We start from the raw sequence: 26490 nt of genomic DNA, 5'->3' as shown, positions 1-26490 counted from the left end.
ACTTCACGATCATTTAGTCTCTTTGTCAGCTATTGTTTAGTGAAAACATTTCACTTAACAGCAATCCGTGAGTTCCTTCCGAGAATAACAACTCTTCTAAATTTAGGAAAATATTTTTCCTTTTTATCTCACGGTTACCATAAAACCACCAATAACCTCCCACTCAATAGGTTATTAAAGAAAAATATATAATTATCCAATAATTAATATTATTATAAATATATATGATAGCCAACTTACCATATTATATTTATAACCTATAGTTTTAATATTTCATCTCATGAAACATATAAACCATAGTTCTTTTTCTATTTTATGGTACTTAATGTAAATCTCATTTACATTAATCCTCCACTTGATGTATCTCATACATCACACTGATTATATCATATATAATCGAATTTCCTCTTATCAATTTGAATATTTCAAATCAACGCCAATAATTGATTCTCAACTTGAATCCATTGAGCTACCAAGGGGATCTTTTGGACCTGTAACTTGAAGCTCTAATGGTACATGAATAACTGACTTAACTCTTTAGTCATGGGATCCACCATCTGTTAACTGCTGAGCACTCTACTGAAGACCAACAACTGCACTCTTCTTACTACAGATATATTTTATGTCCATATCAACCAATCAATAGTGCAATAACCCTTCACAGATCATTCGTAAGTACAGCTGGGCCAATAACCACTATGCCCCTGTAGTTACATCTAACTTCTTAAGTACCAATGATCCCTCTAATGCACATAAGTCATAGTCCTACTATGACTGAGTCCTCTCTTCCAAAGAGAAGTTGTGGCCACTATGTTCAAGACCCAGATTCAGCCCTTAAGGGAGCAATCTATCTACTTACCCTTGCTTCGGGGAAGGAGTGAATTCTATCTTGTGTAACTGAGTTCCTAGCTCCCAAATCAGACAAATCCCCAAAAAGGTAGGCTTGTTGAGTTGGAAATCTGACCACTCTCACCTATACTAATCAAAGGACCACCCTCAAAGGCAAGAGTTCCCAGAACACTCAGGATTAAGGTCATGTCACTTATGGTCGTTAAGGTGAGATGTAAGTCTCAAGTATCAACGATGTTATATAAAAAGACTAGTCATCTCGTAGTCTAGTCTTATAAAAACTCTTTGTATAGGACACCCTCGCTTGCATGTCTCGACATGAATGGTCAGGATCAACCATCTGTAGTAGTTCACAACACTTGTAAATCTATACAAAGCGAGTCGTTTCCATAGTATCACTAGGATCAGGTATCCCTCCTTAATCCTTATACTACAGATCTTTTTATGTTATCACTTAAGACATGATCCACTTGTATATCTCATATACATGTTTAAGTTTTCATATAATAACCATGGAGCTTTGTTTATTAGATATAAGTAAATGTCAAATAAAATTACTCTTATTTTATTCATAACAATGTATATAGTTTACAAACTACGAGACTTCAGGAGAATTAGGTCACCAATTCCAACAAGGATGCCAAAGTTGGTCTATATCAATGTTGTTTAGATATTTATGCATGTGATGTATACTATATTTAAATAAATCTTGAATGTGCATAGTGTATGCCATATAGATTTAAAATCTCACCATAGAAAAGCATATTTCATGCATTGAAATATGTTATAAATAGTAGAATATATAGTATGCATGTTTAGGGTTTCAAGTGTTTAATATAAGGTGTTATTTTAAATCCTAAAATGCTTGATGTATGTTATGGATGCAAGACATGTCTATTATTTTATAAGTTGTTATAAAATTTGATTAGAATTTTAAAATCTATAACAAAGATAAGTTGCATGCTCATGTAGGTTAACAACTTGTTTTAATAGTTAAAATAGGTCGCTATCTTATAAAGCTCAATTATAAACTCAATCGGTCTATAATCCTGTCAGAGGTACTTAAGTTAATGGTTTACGTAACACCTACCACCTGGGGATTATAGTCAAAATGTTGATCATTGTTAACTGATTTTATGAGCATGCATGAGTAGTGTGAGGTAATAAAGTGGTTTTATTACTTAGATATTGTAGGTTATAAATCCAAATATAAACGTTATACTTGGATAAACCACATAGACTTAAGTTGTTTTTAGTCGGAATAAACCCAAGTAAAGAATTTATCCAAAACAAATAGAACACTTCAGTGGGAGATTAATAACATATACGATATGTTGTTCTTAGCTCTCACATCCCTAAGTGTTCACACCATGAGATTCATGCTTAGTTTCGTGTCACCCTGGGAGTGACCTCCATTCGGAAAGTGTTTGTATGGGTCAAAAGCAAGATGAATAGGGGAAGTAGTTCATAGTAATTGGGTGAAAGATATATGTCAATGTGTCCTGCGGTCTCTTCCATTAGTTTGGAATGTGAGATTCCTATGTTGCGCCTGCTTGTTTTTTTAAGTGAACATAAGCTAATCAATTTTTTGAAGGCTATCCCCAGATAGATGATTTAAATTTTGTTTTAACTGAGGAATGTCCTCCATCTCCCAACTCATCTATAAATCTAGATGAGGAAACAAAAGAAACACTACAAAGTAAATATGATTCAGGTGCTACTAATCATATTTGTGCTTTCGCTCAGAAAACTAGTTCCTGGAGACAACTTACAGAAGGCGAGACAACCTTTAAGGTAGGGACCGAGGTGGTTGTTTCAACTAAAGCAGTGGGAGATATAAAGTTATTTGTTGGAGATAGATACATTTTACTTGAAAATTTTTATTATATTCCTTCAATAAAAAGTAATTTAATATATATCTCATGTTCGCTATAACAAAATTATAAAGTCTCTTTTGAAAATAATGAAGTGTTCACTATTTTGAAAGTGTTCACAACACCTAGTATACCTCAACAGAATGGCGTGGTAAAAAGAAAAAATAGAACCCTGTTGGACATGGTTCGTTCGATGATGAGTTTTGCTCAGTTGTCCAGTTCTTTTTAGGGTCATGCAGTAGAGACTATAGTATATATTTTGAACATGGTGATGCGTTATTTTATACGGTGAAACGATGGAATGAATTGTGGTGATGGGGATACGTTGTGTAACAAGTTTTCTCAACAAAATCCAAGTATAAACCCTACTGAGTTTATTGGCAAGCCCAGGGTCGAACTTAGGGACTAAGGAAAATGGTATGTAGTGATAATTTTTAAGAAGACTTTGCGGTAACCCATAAATCAAATAGTTGTTTTTGGGCTGTTGTTTGCAGTATAAAATAAATGTATACGGCGGAGTTACGAAAAGAGTTGATAATACGGAAGATGCGATGAATATGCAGGGAATGGGTTGAGAAGGGTTCAGCTAACACTTCCTAGGATGCGTTCATGTTATGCGATCATGCAACATACATACAATAGCATTGTGGTTTTGGTTGTTTCCGTTTATAGGTTCTTTCTTTAGACTCTCTCTCGAGTAGCTCTAAAGGGATGTTAGACACAACAGAAAACAAGATAATCACATGAAATGAAGATCCTAGGTCATGTTAGCTTAGTTCTTCTCAACCCATTCGATGGATTTAGCTACACATGCGTGCTTTTAAGAGAGTTAACAGATGTAGATACGCAAGTTTCATTTTATAGATATAGAGTTAAAATACAAAATAACAATGTGAAATGAGAATAAAGAGCCTGGTAGCAATCTCTTGCTTCCCAAGGCTTTTACACTGTTCTTCTTTACTCTGTTCAAAAGATAGTCTCGCTCTCGCGAGATTCGGCCCTCTCTCTGCTTTTCCATGCCTCTAGATTCTCTCTCGAGCTGACCAGAGAGATCTTCCGACGTCTCTTCCCTTCTCTCGCTCCACCTTCTAAGTAAAAAAGAAAACTATGCACAAGGCTACTTCTATCTAAAGAAGAATTCTCTAACTATCCGAACTAAACGAAATCCTTCACTGAAGGTTGCCTTCGGTATTTATAGAGCTTCGGGGTGAAAGGCTTCTTCTTTCTTATGATTGCACTGATGGGATGGAATTAATTCTCTGTCTGATGCGCCGTATATTTGTCACCAAAAAGTTGAGTGTACTTGCTACAGTAGTTCGTTAGCAGCTTATCAACTTAATTCGGAATCGACCGTCATCAGCTTTCTGTCCCATCGTGATTTATTATGCTTTTCACCCAGATGCGCCCACCAAGTTGCGACGGCTCTGCGCAACAATCCTTCTTGAGCAGATATTTGCGAGCACAAATTACTGCAAAGCCTTGTAGTAACGCTGCGTGCGACCATTGATTTCTTGTGATTTCATTTTCCGCATTGCGTCAACGCATATTCTACACAAAAATACATAAGTTAACTGTTTTCATGCGATGGACGCATGCAACCAGAATATTATGAACTTAATGCTTTTTGGATGCAATTTTATATATTTTATCAACGCAAACCTTCATTGTTTAATAATTTAGCACTATAATAACGTGCATTTCTGCTCGTTATCACACTCCCAAATTTAAACAATGCTTGTCCTCAAGCATAAGATAAATATTTCCTTTAGAAAGCTGATCGCAATCTCTTTTCCTAGATTTCTCGAGGATGCCTTATTCAAATCCTATACACTAAGATTTCCTTAATTTTTATTCAAGTCTCTTCTTAAAATATTTCTAAAATTTAGGGACTGCAAGTTTAACCTTCAAAAAAACTTTTACTAGATTCCAGGACATCGCATGATTTTTTTCAAAAAAACTTTTTCACTGGGGTGTTAAATGATTTTTATCCTTGCTTATCTTAAACATTATTATTTTTTTCTCTTTGACCCTGCACTAATCCAAGTGCCTTGCCTTCGTTTTGGCTTGTCCCCACATGCGTCATGCGGACATCAAACTACGAGCAGGGTGCTCTTTCTCAAACTAAACTCATACCCATTTGGCAGCGAAGTTGCGGTCTTTTTTATCAATTGATCACGATTCCTACATTCGTTTTGGCTTGCCCCCATGTGTGTCATGCGGATATCCAACTACAAGTAAGATCCGATCGCAACGTTATGATTTTTTTATAGAGCTAAAAATAGCAAGGTCGAAAATACATACCTCACCCCCAAATTTAAAATGCGGCAATATCCTTAATGCCAAAAGATGAAAGAAGTCATGCGATGTTCTTAGGAAGTTTGGTAAAGGGTCAGTTTGAAAGAAGGCTAGCAAACCACTAACTTCTAGAAATATTTCATGAGGTGACTGTCCTAAAATTAATTTGACTTTAGTGTATAGGAAAAATTAGAAGCATGTGTTTCATCATTGAAATCATAATTGGCAAAGAGAAAGCATGCAGTGACTTACTAAATTGATCAATGTTAAATGATTGCGGTAACCAAAGAGAATGCGGTGATAAAATTTTCAAAATTAGAATGCGATGCGATAATGCAGAATTTGGAATAAAGTCAAGGAAAAATACAACCCTCAAATTTGCGTTGTCGCCGGCATTATTTGTTGGCGCATCTTGCTTTGCGGCGATCTACTTTCTTTGGATTGCGGGGACTAAATAAAGTAATTGCAACTTTGTATAGCGCCTTCACAATCGTTTACCCCGATCATTGCAAGAGAAACATTGAGAGGGTTAAATAATATTAAAAAAGAGTTAACAAAATTGTTTGCCACGATCGTTCAGCACGATCGCTTTTTTTTTTTTAGTAAAGAAGTAAATATGCAATAACAGATAATAACAAGATGATGAAAGTTCATGAAGTATTGATGTAGAAAAAGGATATTCAAAAGGATTGCGTCCCTGATGAGGTTGGATCACATAATAACTCAGGGACTGCTTATTTTGTGGTACAAGCTGGAATTTTTACATCCACGACGGCTTTTTCTTCTTTTCTGTGTCCTCTGGAATCCTGACTGCCTTAATCTGGAGCTTTTCCCCGTTAATGTTCATCACAATCTCCCCCTTACTCACATCAATATAAGCGCGACTGGTCGAGAGGAATGGTCGTCCCAATATGATGGGCTCATCTTCGTCTGCTTTATAATCCAAAATGATGAAGTCTACCGGTAAGATGAATTTATCAATTGAGATTACGACATCTTTCAACTCTCCTTTAGGATGTATTCGGGATCTATCCGTAAGCAGGAGAATCTCTGTCGTGGGCGTGAGTTTGCTCATATAAAATCTTTTGAAGATTGATAGCAGCATTACATTTATACTCGCCCCAAGATCGCATAGTGCTTGGCCATTGTAGACCCCTCTAATGGAGCATGGTATCGTGAAGATTCCTAGGTCGCACATTTTTGGTGGGATCATAGCATTTTGCGTTATACCACTGTTGCGATCTTTTCTTCATCATTTGTTTCTCTTTCAATCTTTACGGGACTGGTAGTAGTTGGACTTCTTCTGCCTCATGTTCTAAAGGCTTGAGGGTGGATGCAACTTCAGGGTTCATCTTCTCGGGATTTTCCGAATTATAAGTCAATAGGTCCTTAGTTGTTTCCACATTCAAGTTGGTCGTGATGGGTTCCTCCCTTACTTTTGCAGTCATTTTGTTGCTTAGCAAGGAGACTGCTAAGCATTGTTCCTTTCTTGTACCCCCAGCGTTGCGAGGAAGCTCCGTTGAGCTTGGTAAAGCTCCTTGCGGTCGAATTTTGAGCTCGCTCGCAATTTGTCCTAGCTGAATTTTGATATTTCAGATGGACGTTGCTTAATTCTGAAGCACTGATTCGTTCTTCTCAATGTATTGCTTCAATAAGCTCTCTAAGGATGAAGATTGTGGTGTCTATGAACTACTAGTTTGGTTATGCGTTGGACCGTTGGTTCGTGGGAGAAATCCGGGTGGCCCTTCTTTTTGTGCCATTGGTTGAACACTTTTTTGTTGATTTTTTCATGCGAAATTTGGGTGGTTTCTCCACCCAGGATTGTATGTATCAAAATGGGGATTATTCTTTATAAAGCATACTGACTGTGGATTTCCTAGGCATTCTTCCATCAGATGAGTGTCTCCACAGATGACACAACTTGCGGTTGTTTGAGCAATTGCGTTGACCTGCCCCTTCCCATACTATTAATTGTGATGCCTTGAATCAAACTCATCATCGCAGTCATTTAGTTCTGAAGGGATGCGGTGGCCCCGTTGTTCACATCACTATCTTTAATTCTTAATATTTGGTCGCTTTCTCGCCAGTCCTCGTGATTTTTGGAAATGCGATCAAGTATATTTTTGGCTTCCTCATATGTTTTGTCAAGCAGGCCACCAGTGCTGCCGTATTGGTAGCGGTCTGCGACACAGGGTTCAGTCCTTGATAAAAAATCTCTATCTGCAAGCAGTCTGGTAAACCATTATGTGGACAGTCTCTTACCAGCCTCTTAAACCTCGCCCAAGCATCGTTGAGCGATTCGTCAGTTTCTTATTCAAAATTCGTTATTAATTTCCTTTTTCTGGCATTCTCAGTTGGTGGGAAATATTTCTTCATGAACTTTTCGACAACTTGTTCCCACAAAGTTATCTCTCCCGGTTCGAGAGAATAAGCCCATTTTCTTGCCTGATCACACAAAGAAAAGGGAAACAAAGTTAGTCGAACTTCTTCGGTAGAGATATTCGAGAACACAAAAGTGTTGCAGATTTCTGTGAAGCCCCGGAGGTGGGCGTGCGGGGCCTCGTCACGCCTTCCTCCAAACTGTCCAGCAGTCTGGATCATCTGCAGCATCACCGGTTTCATTTCGAATCGAGATCCATCAAGGGCAGCTTCATGATTCCTGGAGAGAAATCGTAGAGGTTTGGTGATGCATAATCCTGGATGGGCCTATTACGATTGTTTGCCCGTAGGATTGGATTCGCCATGACATTATTTTCATTTGGTGCTTCGTTTCCAGGCTGCTCCGCCATATCGTCTTTATTCGATTGTTGTTGTTGGCGGTTGTCTCTCAATCTTCGTCAGAACGTCCTCTCAATCTCCGGGTCATAATTTGCCAGAGATTGAGAGCTGCAAAGAAATTAGAAAAATTACCGTTAGCACACTGAATTGTCGAAGTCCCCGACAACGGCGCCAAAAACTTGATGCGTTATTTTATGCGGTGAAATGATGGAATGAATTGTGGTGATAGGGATGCATTGTGCAAGAAGTTTTCTCAGCAGGATCCAAGTATAAACCCTACTGAGTTTCCTGGCACGCCTAGGGTCAAACTCAGGGACTAAGGAAAACGGTATGCAGTGATAATTTTTAAGAAGACTTTGCGGTAACCAATAAATCAAATAGTTATTTTTGGGTTGTTGTTTGCAGTATAAAATAAATGTATGCGGCGGAGTTACAAAAAGAGTTGATAATACGGAAGATGCGATGATTATGCAGGGAACGGGTTGAGAAAGGGTTCAACTAACACTTCCTAGGATGCGTTCATGTTATGCGATCATGCAACACACATACAATAACAAGTCATCTCTCAACACAAATGCTACAACTTCTAATTCTAGAACGCATGCGATATATGCGATAAGTCTCTACACATAAGCCTCTATTCTTGTTTATGCGATGACAATTGACATTCATATATACAAGGCGACCACATAATATCATAACCTATCTCTATGATGCATGCAATGCATGTTGGCAAATAGAGTTTATCTCTAAGCCCCCATCTCTTGCTTATGCAAATCTAGTCTCGCTCTCTCGAGTCTAGATTCTAACATAGCTCTCTCAAGTCTTAGGTTCTTTCTTTAGACTCTCTCTCGAGTAGCTCTAAAGGGATGTTGGGTGCAACATAAAATATGATAATCGCATGCAATGAAGATCCTGGGTCATGTTAGCTTAGTTCTTCTCACCCATTCGATGGATTTAGCTACTCATGCATGCTTTTAAGAGAGTGAACAGATGTAGATAAGCAAGTTCCATTTTATAGATATAGAGCTGAAATACAAAATAACAATGCGAAATGAGAATAAAGAGCCTGGTAGTATTCTCTTGCTTCCCAAGGCTTTTACATTGTAATTCTCTACTCTGTTCAAAAGATAGTCTCACTCTCGCGAGAGTCGGCCCTCTCTCTGCTTTTCCACACCTCTGGGTTATCTCTCGGGCTGACCAGAACGATCTTCCGGCATCTCTTCCCTTCTCTCGCTCCGCCTTCTAATTAAAAAAGAAAACTATGCACACGGCTACTTCTATCTAAGGAAGAATTCTCTAACTATCCGAATTAGACGAACTCCTTCACTGAAGATTGCCTTCGGTATTTATAGAGCTTCGGGGTGAAAGGCTTCTTCTCTTTTATGATTGCACTGATGGGATGGAATTAATTCTCTATATGATGCGCCGTATATTTATCACCGAACAGTTGAGTGTACTTGCTACTGTAGTTCGTTAGCGGCTTGTCAACTTAATTCGAGATCGACCGTCATCAGCTTTTTGTCCTATCGTGATTTATTATGCTTTTCACCCAGATGCGCCCACCAAGTTACGGCGACTCTATGCAACAATCCTTTTTTAGCAGATATTTGCGAGCATAAATCACCGCAAAGCCTTGCAGTAACGCTGTGTTCGACCGTTGATTTCTTGTGATTGTATTTTTCTCCTTGTGTCAATGCATATTTTGCACAAAAATACATAAGTCAACTATTTTCATGCAATAGACGCATGCGACCACAATATTATGAACTTAATGCTTTTTGGACGCAATTTTATATATTTTATCAACGCAAACCTTCATGGTTTAATAACTTAGCACTGGAATAACGTGCATTTCTGCCCGTTATCACATGGTTCCCTCGAAAAGTATTTCACAAACACCTTACGAGTTATGGAGAGGACGTAGAGGTAGTTTACGTCACCTTAGGATTTCGGGATGCCTAGCACATATCACTACAAGAAATACCTCATTTGATAGCTTTGGATTATACCAGTTTACAAAATAGGCTATAAAAAAGGGGGGAAATAAATATTAAAAAAAAAAAGCAAAAAGTTCAAATATTTTGGTGTGCGCGCTTTAACATTTTGTGTTTTCCCCTTCTTCCCCCCATTTCTTCCCTTGCGCTAATCTCCAAGGTAATCTTCCCCCATTTCTTCCCTTGCCCTAATCTCCCACGTCACTACCTTCTAAGAACTTCCTGTCAAGCTTTCTTTCTGTTCTAAAAAAATTTCTTCTGGTTTTGTGCTCTAAAAAAATTTCTTGCGCAGACCCTTAATACTGAAGAAAATCATCACTCTCTCACAATAATCCCTCATGGCATCGACAATGCCTCCAAGGCAGAAAGATGTTCTTCTCAATCCCACATCCCACATCGACTCTCTTTCTCATTTTATGGTGTCGGAGATTTGCAACATCGTCACTATGTCAAAGATTTGTTTCATCATCACTAGCGTCCATTGGGTTCATTCGCCAACATAGTCAGGTCGTGCAACCTCTCTCTTTCACTGTGTCCATAAGGTGAAATAAAACTGCTCATAATTTCACCGCTCGAGTATTTTGATTCGAATCACATCTCATGATAGTGGGATTGGGGGAGGGTCATCCATCGGTGGCATGCCTACCAAAAAAAAAAAATATTTCTCTATCCAATGAAAAATTGGAGAAACCAAAATAGAGCAAGTAAGCTTCTTTCCTTTTCTGTCCTCTATTCTTTCACTTTGTGTATTCCTAAGAGATTCGTAGTCAACCTTTTCTTAAACATATTACATATACTCGTAGTTTTTTATGTTTATTTTTTCTTTGTAATTTTTCTTTTTGAGTTATTGGTTCATCTACTCTTCGAGCTTATTAGATCTTGTCCATTTATCCCTAGGTGTTTGTTCGTTTATTTATTTGTTTGTTTGTTTTAATATTGACTTTATATTATTTGTACCCTACAAAAGCTGTTGGAAACGACAGGGCCCTCAGAACGATGAACTGTAAAACCGTCAAGGCACGATGGTCAAGCGAAGAACAAAACCTGCAAAACAGAAACTCGTTATAGGTTGAGTCACGGAGCTCACTCTCTTTAAGACGTTTCGTGGCTCTGCTCAAGTGTGCAAGCAAGTCTGAAAATTGCCACGTCGTCCACAGGATAAAACAGCCAAATGAAAACCGAACGAAAATGCATCATTACCGATCAGAATGTACACCCTTTCTAAACTCACTGCTCGGAAAGCTAAGATGGGGGAGGAGAGGAAAATGAAGTGGGGAATTAAGAACATGAATTTTGTGTGTTACGAACTGTTGAAGGTCTCGCCTTTTATAGGCCTTCAGCGTTGAAACGGACCGTTTTAAAAATAATCAACGGACCATTTTAAAAATAATTTTTAAAAATAATCAATGGACCATTTTCCCTTTTTTCGATTAAAATAATAATAATAATAATAATAAATAAAATAGTATTTTTTTATTAAAAGTAATCATCACACACGCCACGCCCGACTGGATAGTGGTAGCGGCAGTGCGCATGTGGGATGTCCACCGAACCCATATTAGTCTATCTCCTCACTTTCTCCAAAACATGGGTACCCCTTGGGGCCCAAACCCAAAACACAAGATTGAGGTACATAAAGGAGACTTCCAATACCAAATTTTCCAATGTGAGATTCTTCAGCCAAAAAGTTGGTTCCCTCTAGTTTTAAAAGTTAAATTTGCACCCAACAACCCCCCACTTGGAAATTTAAATAAAACGAAAAGAGAGAAGATTTTCATTGAGCAGTTTCAATCTATACAACACTGTGCATAAGCAAAGGTGTCTTACAACTTGAACCTTTACATAGTATAGATGATTCAGAATATACTAGAGTAACCCTTGGTTTTGAACTTTATCTCTAACAGCATCTCACACAGAGTGTCATTAGGATGTAGTACGAAAGCCCGTGCTTTTAAGGCCTAGCACGCGAATCCCAGTTTAGTGAATGCTCTAGAGAGTTTGCCTATAAACTCCATAAGAAGCTGCCCTCACTACCACATTCACACAGGTGAGTCTATTAAGGGTACTCCTGTAGCTGGGTACCCTACTTGTCATCAAGTATAGATCTCATTAAGAATTGAGTTCAACCTTTCTTACGCTTGAGGATATCATGCTCAGACTTTAAGTCATAGGAATGGAACTCTATGTTTGGTTTAGCATGATTCACTATACATCACTCGTGATCAGTTATTACCCGTTGAACCTGTTTCTTGGGATCTTCAGTCTACTAGTTGGATTTTCCTCACCGTGATTCATTTTATGATAGGCATGAGTCCCATCCTTTTTGAGGTTCTGAAAACCTTTTCTCTGGCCAATCCTTTCGTCAAAGGATTTGCCAAATTTTCATTAGTTCGTATATGATCCACTCTAATTGCATCAGTAGTGAGAAACTCTCTAATGGTACTGTGCTTACGACGTATTTGACATCTCTTTCCGTTGTAGTAATGGTTCTAAACTTTTTCGATTGTTATAGTACTATCGCAATGGATCAATATGGCTGATAACGGCTTTTCCCATAAGAGAATCTTTGATAGCAGACTTTTAAGCTAGCCTGCTTCTTCACTAGTTGTCGCTAGTGTTATCATTTCTGACTCCATTGTAGATTAGGGTAAAATAGTCTGTTTCTTGGACTTCCAAGAGACAGCTTCGCCAGCTATATTAAAGACATAGCCACTTGTAGCCTTTGAATCATCCAAAAGAGAGTTTCAATCAGCATCGCTGAACCCTTCCAGGACAGCGGGAAACTTTTGATAATGTAATCCTAGGTTTTGGGTTTCTTTAGTATCTCATGACCCTTTCTATACCATTCCAATACTCTTTACTAGGTCTGCTTATAAACCTACAAAATAGTCCTACAGCATAAGCTATGTCAGGCCTAGTGCAATCGGTAGTGTATCTAAGATTGCCTATGATGCTCGCATACTCAGATTGATTAACACTGTCACTAGTTTTGTTGAACAACTTGGCACTTGGGTCATAAGGAGTATAGGCTAGTTTACACTTAAAGTAATTATATTTCTTTAGAATCTTTTCTATATAGTGAGATTGATCCAAAGAAATTCCCTTTTCAGACCTATTTACTTTTATTCCTAAGATTACACTAGCTTCTCCAAAGTCTTTCATGTTGAAGTTCGCATTCAATATTGATTTTACATCATTCATGACGTACAAGTTCAACCCAAAGATCAATAAATCATCTACATATAGACACAAGATAGTGCAGAGGTTATTATCAAACTTATGGTAGATGCATTTGTCACTTTCATTGACCTTGAAACCTTTAGATAGGATAAGGTTGCCAAATTTTTCATGTCATTGCTTAGGAGCTTGTTTTAGTCCATAGAGAGATTTTTCTAATTTACACACCTTATTTTCTTGACCATGGACAACAAAACCCTCAGGTTGTTCCTTCTTCAAGTTCACCATTTAGGAAAGCGGTTTTTACACCCATCTGATGTACTACGAGATTATAAAGGGCAGTGAGAGAGAACATGACACGGATAGAGGTAATTCTAGTGACAAGGGAGAAAGTGTCAAAGAAATTTGCGTTTTCTTTCTATCTAAAGCCCTTCGCTACTTACCTGGCTTTAAATTTGTCGACAGTCCCATTAGGTCTAAGTTTCCTCCTTAAGATCCATTCGCACCCTATTGCCTTACATCCTGGTGGTAGATCTACTAAGTGCCAAGTCCTATTTGAGTCAAGTGAGTCCATCTCATCATTCATGGCTTCTTGCCATAGGTTGGCATCTACTGAGGATAGGGCAACTCTTAGATCTTTAGGGTCTTCTTCTACATTGTAGGTCAGAAAGTGATTTCCGAAATCTTTGGCGGTTCTAGCTCTTTTGCTTCTTCTAGGTTCTAGGTCAGTTTCCTCTCTAGGGTTAAGATTTCTAACTAGGGTTATACCACTTGAACCAGAGCCCCCACTATTCCTTTATTTAAAGGGAAACCTATCTTCAAAGAAGTCGGCATCATTTGACTCAATGATCAATTGGTTCACTAGATCATAGAACTTGTAGGCTTTACTATTTAAGGCATAACCTATAAAGACACACTCGTAAGCTCTACTAGCCAACTTTCTCCTTTTTGGGTCAGGAATCCTTACAAAGGCTAGACAACCCCATGTTCTAAAGTAGGACAAATTTGGTTTCTTATTCTTGAGAATTTCATAATGTGAAGTTTTATTTTTAGATTTTGGGATTCTATTTAGCACATAACACACGATAAGGATGATTTCACCCTACCAATAAGACACGGCTCCTAAACTAAGTAAAATAGCAACTACTAGCTCAGCTAAAGTTTTATTTTTCCTTTTGGCTTTTTCGTTCATTTTAGGAGGATAAGGTGCAGTCTTTTCGTGTATTATTCCATGTGAGTTAAAGTATTCAGTAAAACTGTTCGAGTCGTACTCGGTTCCCCTATCACTATGAAGTATTTTAACTTTTCTATTAAACTGATTCTCTATTTCATAAACAAAAAGTTTGAAGACATCAAAAGCATCACTTTTGTTTTTCAGTAGGTATACAAAAGTAAAATTAGAGCAATCGTCAATAAAAGTAATGAAATATCTTTTATTGTTCCTAGTCAATATGCCATCAAATTCACAGACATCAGAATGAATCAAATCTAGAGGCTCAAAATTCCTAAGTACAGATTTATGCGGAGTTTTAGTAATTTTAGCCTGACTTCAATACTCGCATTTATCAAAATTATTCGTAGATAACTTAGGTATCATTTCCAGCCTAATCATGTTACTAATTACATTCTTATTTACATAACAAAGTCTAGCATGCCAAATATTCATAGAACACAGTATATACACAAAAGACTTCATTTTATTAAGGTCTAGATTTAATTTGAACATTCCCTCAATTGCATACCCTTTCCCTACAAATACATTATTTTGGGTAAGGGTATATAGATCTGCCCCTATAGTTTGAGTAAACCCAACTTTGTTGAGGAGATAGCCCGAAACCAAATTCTTTCGTATCTCCAGAGTGTGCAGAATGACCTTCAACGTGAGGGTCTTCCCAGAGGTAAACTTCAGTTCCACGTCGCCGGTTCTAGCAACTTTCGTGGAGTGGTGATCTCCCAATAGAATATTCTTATCCTTAGTTTTAGTATAAGTTTTAAATAGACTAAGGTCATGACAGACATGGTGCATCGCGCCAGTATCTATCCACCACCCTTCACATTTAATTCTGTGATCATGGCGACTAACGGATCTTCTGTCAGGTTCGCTTGACTAGCAGGACGATGCCTGTTCCTACAGTTCCTAGCCATGTGCCCAGGTTTATTATAATTAAAGCAGAGGAACTGTACCTTTTCCCCTGAAGGGGGCTTCTATTTTTTCTGTTGGTTTTAGTTGCTGGAGCCACGGTTCTAACCTATCCTTTTTGTCCTTTTAGGTTTTTGGTCAGGTTTTACCACAGCAGAGGCGGGTTTTTTAGATACTGCGTTCACCTCCTCCTTCTGGTCCTACTTCCGGGCTTCCTCCTCGATCCTTAGTTGGGTTATAAAACTCCACAAGGAGAACTCCTTGGTCTTATGTCTCAAAGTGTTCTTAAAGTCCTTCCACAAGGGGGCAGTTTATCAATAATAACAGCAACTTGGAATTGTTCGTCTAGAGGCATATCTTCAGTAATTATCTCATGAGCTATCTTCTGAAGTTCATGGGATTGGACCTCCACGGATTTGTCATCCATCATTTAGAACTTGAGATAACAGCTAACTGCATATTTCTTCGACCCGGCCTCCTCGGTGTCATACTTCTTTTACAGGGCATCCCATAACTTTTTTGCTATCTTCATTGTACTGTAGTAGTCATACAGATCATGAGTCAAGTCATTTAAAATGAAATTCTTACATAGAAAGTCTTTCTCCTCCCAGTCAGCAGCTTCTTTTATCTGTTGTTCAGTTGGTTCTTCTAAAGGGATGATTGGCTTAGCGCTGGTACAAGCTTCGGCAACTTTCTTAATGGTGAGGAAGAAAAGCATCTTTTGCTTCCACTGCTTGAAGTTCGCTCCTTCTAATCGGAATGGACGGTTGAGGTCAGATATCTCATTGTTGCTACTGAGGGCCATTGAAGATGTGGAAACGTCTTAAAATTGTTGGAAATGGCAGGGCCCTTAGAACGATGAACTGTAAAATCGTCAAGGCATGACGGTCAAGTGAACAGCAAAACCTGCAAAACGGAAACTCGTTATAGGCTGAGTCGTGGAGCTCGCTTTCTTTAAGACGTTTCGTAGCACTGCTCAAGTGTGCAAGCAAGTTTGAAAATTTCCACGTCGTCCCCATGATAAAACAGCCAAATGAAAACCGAACGGAAATGCACTATTACTGATCGGATCGTACACCCTTTTTAAACTCACTGCTCAAAAAGCTAAGATGGATGAGGAGAGGAAAATGAAGTGGGGAATTAAGAAAATGAATTATGTGTGTTACAAATTGCTGAAGGCCTCGCCTTTTATAGGCCTTCAGCGTCGAAACGGACCGTTTTAAAAATAATCAACGAACCATTTTAAAAATAATCAATGGATCGTTTTAAAAATAATCAATGGACCGTTTTAAAAAATAATCAATGGGTCGTTTCCCCCTTTTTTCAATTAAAATAATAATAATAAAAAAAATCAAATAGTATTTTTTTATTAAAAATAATCATCACACATGCTCGCCACGACCGACCAAACGGCAGCGACACGCGTGTGGGATGTCCACCGAACCCATACTGGTCTATCTTCTCACTCACTCCAAAATATGGGTACCCCTTGGGGCCCAAACCCAAAACACAAGGTTGGAGTACATAAAGGAGACTTCCAACACCAAATTTTCCAATGTTGGATTCTTCAACCAAAAAGTTGGTTTCCTCTAGTTTTGAGATTTGCACCTAACAAAAGCATATTCTAAAATCATAAAAGCACCGCATAAATGAAAATTCTCTCATCTTTTCAATCTCACAAATCCCCTGGCATATGCTAAAGCTTTTAAACTTTTAGATGGAATAAAAGAGGATTGATGTAGTAGTAATTTTGGTGTTTAGTAATTTTCCTGTGTATTGTTTGTTTTCACTTGTAGGAGCAGTTTGTACTAATTTCTTCTTGATACTAAGACATTTGCAAAGGTATGATAATTGATAAAAATAAAAGAAGATGAAGGAGGAAAAAACACACGACTAATTTACATGGAAAATCCTAGGCCAGGGAGAAAAAACAACGATCAAAACTTGTTATTAAGTTATATAGAAATACAGAAAGACTGCTTAAATAAATAGACAGTCAGGAAGCCTTAGGCCCATAAGAGAATTAAAAATAAACCCCTAGGGCAAACCAACCCTTTTTCGACACTCCCCCTCAAGTTAGGGCGTAAATATCAATCAGACCCAACTTGCTGACACAGTAGTCAAAACTTCGTATTAACAGCCCCATCTACAATCTGTTGATTTGAAAGGATGTAGGGAATACATATGCTCCTATTGTCCAGTCTTTCTTTAATAAAATGTCTGTCAATCTCGACGTGTTTGCTTCTATCGTGTTGGATCGGATTGTTGGCAATACTTATTGCTACTTTATTGTCGTAGAACAATTTCATTGGAAGCTTGCTATCTTGTCGAAGATCTGTTAATACTTTCTTCAACCAGATTTCTTCATATATCCCCAAACTCATGGCCCTGTACTCGGCTTCTACATTACTCCTGGCAACCATTCCCTATTTCTTACTTCTCCAAGTGACCAGATTGCCTCAGACAAAAGTGCAATACCCAAACATAGACTTTCTATCAACAGCAGATCCAACCTAGTCCAAATCTGTATATGCTTCTATACCACGTTTACTAGTCTTCCTGAATAGAAGACCTTTACTAGAAGTGCCCTTTAGATACTGTAGGATGCGTTCAACGACTGTCATATGTTCCTCATAGGGAGCTTGCATGAACTTACTAACAACACTCAGAGCATACGATATATCAGGTCTCGTGTGAGACAAATATATCAACTTCCTGACAAATCGCTAATATCTCTCTATGCTAATAGGGGCTCCATTATTAACATTACTCAGTTTGGCATTATACTCTGCAGGGGTATCTATAGGTTTACACCCAGTCATTCCTGTTTCTTTGAGGAGATCTAGAGTATACTTTTGTTGACAGAGATACCCTCTTTCGATTGAGCCACCTCCATCCTAAGGAAGTATCGCAATTTTCCCAAATCTTTAATTTCAAATTCTTCAGCATCTTTGTTTTAAGTCTCATAATTTCATCAGTATCATCACCGGTCAGAACAATGTCATCTACATACACAATAAGTACTGAGGTCTTTCCTGAACTCGACTTTTTTGTAAACAACATGTGGTTTGAGTGTCCCTGATCATACCCTTGAGCTTTAACAAACGTGGTGAATCTGTCAAACCAGGCTCTTAGCGATTGTTTCAACCCATACAGTGACTTCTTCAATCTACAAACTCGATGGTTAAACTGGTGTTCGAAGCTGGGTGGAGGGCTCATATAGATTTCTTCTTCGAGTTCTCCATTAAGAAACACATTCTTTACATCCAATTGGTACAAAGGCCAATCTTTATTAACAACAACAAATAACAGTACTCGGGTCGTATTGAGTTTGGCCATAGGAGAGAATGTCTCAGAGTAATCAATACCAAAGATCTGGGTAAAGCCTTTAGCTACCAGTTTCGCCTTGTATCTGTCAATCGAGCCATCAGATTTGTACTTCACAGTAAAAACCCATTTACATCCAACCGTCTTGTGTCTCTCAAAAAGAGCAACCTGTTCCCATGTCCCATTTTTCTCTAGAGCTTTCATTTCTTCCATAACTACAGCCTTCGGAGTTTCCATGGCAACTTGTATATTACTTGGAACCATTACCGTATCTAGACTGGTAGTAAGAGCCTTGAACTCAGAAGATAGGTTACTATATGTCATGTAACATAGGGAACTTTGTGCATGACCTAGTCCCTTTTCTCAAGAAATTGGAAGATCAAGAAACGCATCACAGTTTTCCTCTTCTCCACGTTCCTTACTGTAGCTAGCTGTCTGATTTATGGATCTTTCTTTAGAAGGACTTCCCATATAATCACCTTCCCTTCCACTATTCTTGTTTGCTGGAGTTATTTCTTCAGTGTTGTCTTTTCCATCAGTTTCTTCATCTTCCTCAATTTCATGTATTTTCTCATCATTTGCATCAATCTCTATATCTCTGTCCACTTTACAATTATTAGTCTCAACACAATCATCAGTATCACAAATAGGGATATTCATACCTGGAACTGAGACCAAGTCAGACTCATGAACTGGAGCCGGAGAAGCGACAGACGGCACTATTTCCTTCCTGAGATTCTTCCTGTAGTAAGTTATCCAAGGGATTGATTAGTGGGAAGAACAGGACTAGGGATAACAGGGCTAGGATGTTTAGGTTCAGCCGACACCTCTAGGGGAATGGAGTACGTGGACTAGTTAGCCTCTTCACTAGGACTCTCCCCCTGAAGAGGATTAACGGGAAAAAACGGCTGATCCTCGAGAAAGGTGACGTCCATAGACACAATGTACTTCCGAGACGAGGGATGATAACAATTGTACCCACGTTGATGGAGAGGGTACCCAACAAAGACACATTTCTAGGCACGAGGAGTGATTTTCGTACGATTGGGACTGTGGGTATGGACAAAGACAACACATCCAAACACCCGCAGAGGTACGTTTGAAATTAACCGGGTGTTAGGATACAATTCTTTGAAACAATCAAGAGGAGTATGAAAGGATAAGACACGGAAAGGCACGCGGTTGATTTGGTGGGCTATAGTGAGGATAACACCGCCCCACAGATAGGAAGAAAGAGAGGTAGATATCATAAGGTAACGAGCGACCTCTACTAGATGCCTATTTTTCCTCTCGGCTACTCCGTTTTGCTGGGGAGTATAGGCACACGAGCTTTGATGGATAATTCCTTTAGATACCAGGAAGTCCCTAAACGAGTTATTAATGAATTCACACCCGTTATCACTACGTCAAATGGCAATTTTTGTGTTGAGCTGGGTTTCTACGGTCGCATAAAATTGTTGGAAAACAAAGGACACCTCAGACTTATCGGTCAAAAGGAAGACCCAGTCAGTCTGGTGTGATCGTCAATAACGGTGACGAACCACCATTTTCCTATAGAGGTAGTGGTTGGTGAGGTACCCTAGACATCACTATGGATAAGACTGAATGGTTTGGACGGCTTGTAAGGTTGAGAGTGAAACGAAACACGACTTTGTTTAGCCCGGATACACACATCGCACTGTAAGGATGATATATTAATATTATGAAATAAATGCGGAAAAAGATACTTCATATATTAAAAATTGGGATGTCCCAGACGGTAATACCATAACATAAAATCGGTCTCAACAGTAGAGAAATTCAAAGAAATAAAAGTAGTCCTATAACCATCCTTAAAGGAAGTTTCATCAGTCAGGAAATAGAGCCCCCTGTCGTGCCGGACATTGCCAATCGTCGTCCCCGAGCTCAGATCCTGAAACAAAACAATGTCGGGTGAGAAAAAAATCTGACAGTTCAGGTCCCTTGTAATTTTACTTACAGATAGTAAGTCATACGAAATATTAGGAACATGCAGCACATCACGCAATATTAGACCCTCAAACAGAGAAAGATGTCCTTTCCCTGCGACAGGGGCAAATGACCCATTTGCGATTCTAATCTTTTCATTGCCGGCACTCGGGTGATATGATAAAAATGATCAGAAGACTCGGTCAGATGATCTGTTGCTCCAGAATCCACAATCCAGGGCCATTTACCATTAATGCTAATAAAACCAAAGGATTGAGTCGTACCTGAGTGTGCAATTGCACTGACCCCAACAACATTTAAGTTACTCTGACCATTAGCTTGAGGCAGAGTCGAGGTCTTGTCATTCGTCGAGTCGTTAACCAGAGCCCGTCCAGGACCAGCCTTGTTCTGTGACTAATGTCATTTGTAATTTGGAGGTTTTCTATGAAGCTTCCAACACTGGTCTTTCGTGTGCCATGGTTTTTTGGAATGCTCATAGACATGTGGAGGTTTCTTGTCACTATCTAATCCAAATGACTTAGTGGCAAAAGCAGCAACCTTAGTAGACGTAACTATTGAAATATTCATGGCCCTAGACCTGTCTTCTTCGAGGTGTATTTTAGAGCACACCTCCCTCAGTGACGGTGTAGGACGTTGGCCCAAGATCCTGTTGCGAACACCGTCAAATTTCGGATTTAACCCAGTCAGAAAATCATACACTCAATCAGCTTCCTCAATTTTGGAATACTGCGTCCCATCATATGTACATCTCCAGATAATCTCACGGCATAAGTCCATTTCTTGCTATAACAAGGACAATTTGTTGAAGTATGACGTTATATCCGTAGCTTCTTGCTTACATTCATGGACTTGTTTGCGTAAGGTATAAAGGCGGGATGCATTCTGCTTCTGCGAATACAACTGCTGTACTGCATCCTAGATGTCTTTGGCAGTCGACATATAAAGTAACGATCTACCAATTTGAGGTTCCATGCTACTTACTAGAACTGATCGTAGCAATGAATCTTTTGCTCTCTAGATACGTTCATGGGGACTGTCGGGTTCAGGTTTGGCTATCTCCTCAGTTAGATAGCCAAATTTCTTTCTTCCTTCCAGAGCCATTCGGATGGATTGCGACTAGGAGAAATAATTTTTGCCATTTAACTTTTCTCCAATAATAATTCTTGCAGAGTGTCCTATTGATCCATATAATAAATTTGTAGCAGGTAAAGAATTGAAAGAGTTTACCGGGTTCTCGGAGCCTAGCTGTAAATTGGACGATTCCGGTTGAACACTATTTGAGTGAACTGACCCAAAATCCGCGAGTTGTTGCTGAAGGAAAAGAAATCTACTTTTAATCTCATCAGAATATGCCCCATTCACATCAGCCAGAGAGGTCGCTGGAAATGCGACCGGACCGGCGTCACTGCAGTCAAAGAGGACCGGCCAATCTACTGCCAAAGGTTACTGGTCAGAGAACCCACCGACGAGGCCACGGCTAGTCGAGCCAGAAAAGTCGCCGCAACTTCGAACCCTAGGGCTGTCGATCGATCTAGTGAGCTCTCGTCTGGTTTGCGCGTAGGCTGCTGGGAGATCGACCGACCTGTTGTGCGCAAAAGTTGCTGGGAGATCGACCAATCTGGTTGCCATCGACTGTTCTGGATTCGCGGAAGGTTGGGCTGCGACTGGATCTGTTCGCCGAACATCATCTACACCTAGGAGATCAACGGGTCTGCGGCTGAAGTGTGGCTGAGCATCGCTCAGATCTGAACGCCAATTCTCCTTGGTTGGGTGTGATCCGATCTATCCATCGATGGGTTGGGTTATCGTTCCGGCGACATTCATTTGTTGAAAAAGGCGAGGTAAGATAGTCTCTAGGTATTGTTGGACAGCTTCCTTAATCGTGTCAGTTATCTCAAAATTGATCGTTGAAGAAGACTCATCAATGGTGGCTAGGGTTTTGTGACCTAGGGTTTCGTCTCTTTGCTCTGATACCATGATAAAAATAAAAGAAGAAGAATGAGGAAAAAAAACACGACTAATTTACGTGGAAAATCTTAGGCCAGGGAGAAAAAATCACAATCAAAACTTATTATTAAGTAATATAGAAATACAGAAAGACTGCTCAAATAAATAGACAGACAGGAAGCCCTAGGCCCATAAGAGAATTACAAATAAACCCCTAGGGCAAACCAACCCTTTTTCGACAATAATCATTGTGTTAACAAATTGTTAAGTATTTGAGTTTAGTTGTATGGATTAGATAAAAGGACTGGGTAAACCTTAATAGAAGAAGCAATCTTTATGCCTCATTGTTGTTTGTTTAATCCATATGTGCCCAGCTTGAACAACCACATGAATGATATAAAGAAGGAAATTAATAGAGAATCCACTCATACACAGCAGTGGATTAAATATAAAAACAAAGGATCTCGAGAAGTTAGATTTCTCAATGATAAGATGAATATTGGGTTGTGATAATTTCCGTATCTGTCGAAGGAGCGTATTGGTGTGGTTAAGGTTGCTGTTAACTAAGAGTCGAGAAAGAGTGATTGAGGGCTGATTAATCTTAAGATTTTGTTGATTGATTTATGAAATTCTATAGTTGATTTGTCTGAAGTCGTGAACCCATTTGATATTGCTGATATGGTGTCATATTTTTGCTAATGTACAGTTTTGGGCTTGTTTTCTTCTTAACTTTTTGGTCTTGTTTTTGTTTTTTTAGAGTTTTGTATGCTTTGCTCCGCTTCTTTATGTAAAATGGTGGCATACACTTTTATTACAAGTGTTGTTGTCTTTTAAGTTTTCAGCATTAAACTTATGAGTAAAAATTGAATCAACTACATGTGTACACTTACGTTTGTATTAAATGAAATATAGGAAGGAGCTTGAACTAGAGGAGCTTTGTTTTTCTTATCGGTTGCCTTCTATTTCTGAGATATTGATTTTTTGTCTACTTTTTGCTACTTTTGTAATTTTGGTTAGGCCTCGTAAATTTTTATGTTTTTTTTTTTTTTCTTTTTTGTGAATCCCTGATGAAGTTTATAGAGGAGGAGCTCTATAGGCTAGACTACAAGCACCACATCTGTAGTATGTTTATTATTGCTCTTGTTGATCATGATAAGATGTTTGTCATTCCCAAGTAATGAAATTTGGTGTCTTCATGATTCAAGATTCCCGATTCAAAGTTCTGTTGAGCTGAAACTAATATTTGGGTATTGATATTGATGGATTCCTCTGCTTTTAAGCTATCAATTACTAATGATTTTCTTGAAAACATAGCCATAGTCATCTTGAAAAACAGAAAAAAATCAAAACCTTGCATCTCTAAATACACTTTCCCATTGCTTTTTTCAAGTAAAAGCAATCTTATTGATCTTCTATAGCAGGTCATGTTCAAGCTGGTACATTGTCATTTTGATTTATATAGTCCATGTATAAGTTGTGAAAACATTCAACTGTGAGTTTATATTTTTATCAGCCAAAATATTTATGATATACGACCTTCTAAACTAGTTTGAATGACAAGTATATATACTTGATCCTTGATCTTTTTTCTTTAGTACTTTTGATCTAAATGATCAGCAGTAACATTATAAGATAATTTGTAGTTGAGTTTAATCAAAATAAAGTGATATGTTGGATAAAATAGAAATTAAGCTGAAGAGTTTCTACGCATATGGTTTTTATGGCATACTGCTAGGTGAGTTAAAATAGTAGCTTTTCTTTGCACATTATTTTGGAATCCTCTCATGCATTTTCCATGATATAGGTTCATTATAAAGATATGCAAGTATATTAGTAAAGACATTATAATATGTTTTACATTGTTGTATTATATATTCTTAGTTGGTGTAGTAGGTTCAGAACTTAAAACTTTGGGTAGCTTGTTGGAATCTTCTAAGTCCAGAACTTACCATTTTTGAGTTAATCATGTTGATAATAATCTCCTTTGTTACTTAGTAAATATATATTCTTTTATTATTGAGTTTGGAAACTGCATATGACTATAACAATTGCTTTAATTTTTTTTTTTTTTTTTTAAGAACTATACATACACATAGCATTTATTTCAAGTTCGCCTCATTATTTATTTCTTTTAATTTCAGCTAATGCATCTTATTACTCTATTTTAACTTTTTTTTTAAAAAAAAATTGTTTTGCAAGAGATTAAAGTGATATGATGTATCTTACTGTGGGATGTGTTCATGATTGATGATGGTTTGGCAATTTGGATCTCATTCGCAGCAAAGGTCGGTGACTCTTCTTCTCCTTCATGGCCAATTAATCCATATAGGTTGCATTATACAAAATAAGTTTTTTCTTTTTATCATGACTAGTTCTTAGCTTGTTTGTCTCTTTTGGTGGATTTTCTCCACTAGAGTCAAGTGCGACATAGAGATCCACTATTGTACACTGCTCATAATTTGTAAATATAGTGTTTACTTTTATTTGGTTTGGTTTGATTCATAGAGTTCAATTTCCACTTCGAAAGGGTGGGATACTTTAACATTTTGAAGATTCATGAAATAATTTTTGGAGGGGAGGGTGTAATTTTCAATATAAAGTTCCGCTAACCACACTTTTGACTCTAATGCTTAACCCTGGTTCGAAACAAATATATAAAATATAATGAGAGAGGTCGATTGGAAAGGTTGGCTGGAATGAAGTGATTGGAGGTAATATGTCATGTTGCTTCACATAATAAGGGTGTGCATGACTTGACTTTTTACCTTCTTTCTCTTACTTAGCATGACAGATTGGAATTAAATGCTTGATATCATTAATTTTCTAGTGTTGCAAAGCTTGAGGAGTTAGGGACTTTAGAAAGCCTATTGATTTATTGTTCTACTTTTTGCTGCTTCCTTTTGTAGTTTTGGTTATGGCTTGATGTAAATTTTTGTGTTTATGATTATGTTTATGTTTTTTGTTTTGTTTTGTTTTTGTTTTTGTTTTTATTTTATTATTTTTTTTTTTTGGATCGCCAGGTAATATTTACAGAGGAGGAGTTTTGTAGGCTTATGGACTACAAGCATTACATTTGTAATATGTTCGTTATTGCTCATGTTGCTCATGGTAAGATGTTTGTTGTTAAATTGTATTCGTTTATGAGTTGGCTTCTTGATTGTTTTTTGTTATGTCCATCATAATTTTTATTACTAAAAAGAATTGGTTTCTTTTAACTTGAAGTAATTATTAAAGTTCATGCTCAATTTGCCTCTAATGCAACACACATATACAATTATGGTTCAAATGCCATTGCCAACTCATTTATTAGAGTTCACTTGAATAACTTTCGTTGCTTTAGCATTCTAAGTTTATTTAGTTTTTATGACATATTCAAAGTTAAATTTATTGCCCTACCTTTTATTGTACATTTCTATGTATTAATATCTTGTTTCTATGGTAACTTTATCGATTATTAATGAATCACATATTTTTAGGTTGTTTTTAGAGTCAAAATGACAATTATGCACTTTTCATATAGTTTTGACATTCAATTATGGTTTTGGGAACCAAACTGATGCTAATTCACTTTTTATGTATGTAGATGAGGATTAAAGATGGAAGCTCAATTCCATGACGCTATTGTTAGAGTATATTAACGTTCAGCAGAGGAAAAATAGAATCAATAAGTACTCTAATTATACTTAATTTGAGTTTAAACATGCTTCAAAGTAACATTTACAAAAGAGGGTTTGCTAAATACAATATCTTTAAAATATCATCTTCAAGTCCAGTTGAGATCCATGTGAAAGAGCTTCAATCTTCAAGTAGACAACCACCAAGATCTTCGCTACTATTCTCTTGTAAGGATTGTGTGGTGGAAACCCTAAATTGAGTTAGAAGTATATAAGATATGAGGAGGGTTTGATTATTTCTGTAGAGTTTCTATTGAAGTTCTTCATAAGCATGAATCATAATTCATTTCAACACTTCAATTTATAGAGCTTTCACCATGCAAATATATAATTTGCATGAAGGGCAGCTTCTACTTGACGGAGAAAATGGAGAAGTGAGTAAGGAAGTTCATCGCATAGTGGAGATTTCCAACATTTTGGAAATCTCCACGTTGAAAACCATTTTCAAAATGTTTTTCCTAAAA

The 26490-nt window shown here is 37.8% G+C and overlaps 2 long non-coding RNA genes across 2 annotated transcripts; one reads left to right on the top strand and one right to left on the bottom strand.

The window, feature by feature from the left end:
• Positions 1-20145: 20145 nt before the first annotated feature.
• LOC120085797 (uncharacterized) lies at positions 20146-21619 on the bottom strand. Its single transcript, XR_005484033.2, has 2 exons — positions 20669-21619; positions 20146-20349 (listed from the first exon to the last, which is right to left on the bottom strand). It is a non-coding gene; the product is annotated as an uncharacterized LOC120085797 (long non-coding RNA).
• Positions 21620-21721: 102 nt separating this feature from the next.
• LOC120085796 (uncharacterized) lies at positions 21722-26262 on the top strand. The gene is made up of 4 exons (XR_005484032.2): positions 21722-22246; positions 24552-24637; positions 25373-25460; positions 25936-26262. It is a non-coding gene; the product is annotated as an uncharacterized LOC120085796 (long non-coding RNA).
• Positions 26263-26490: the final 228 nt, after the last annotated feature.

Source organism: Benincasa hispida, chromosome 9 (genome assembly GCF_027475165.1).
Source record: "Benincasa hispida cultivar pf3 chromosome 9, pf3_genome.v1.1, whole genome shotgun sequence".
Taxonomy (NCBI): domain Eukaryota; kingdom Viridiplantae; phylum Streptophyta; class Magnoliopsida; order Cucurbitales; family Cucurbitaceae; genus Benincasa; species Benincasa hispida.
This window is presented reverse-complemented; position numbering and strand designations above follow the sequence as displayed.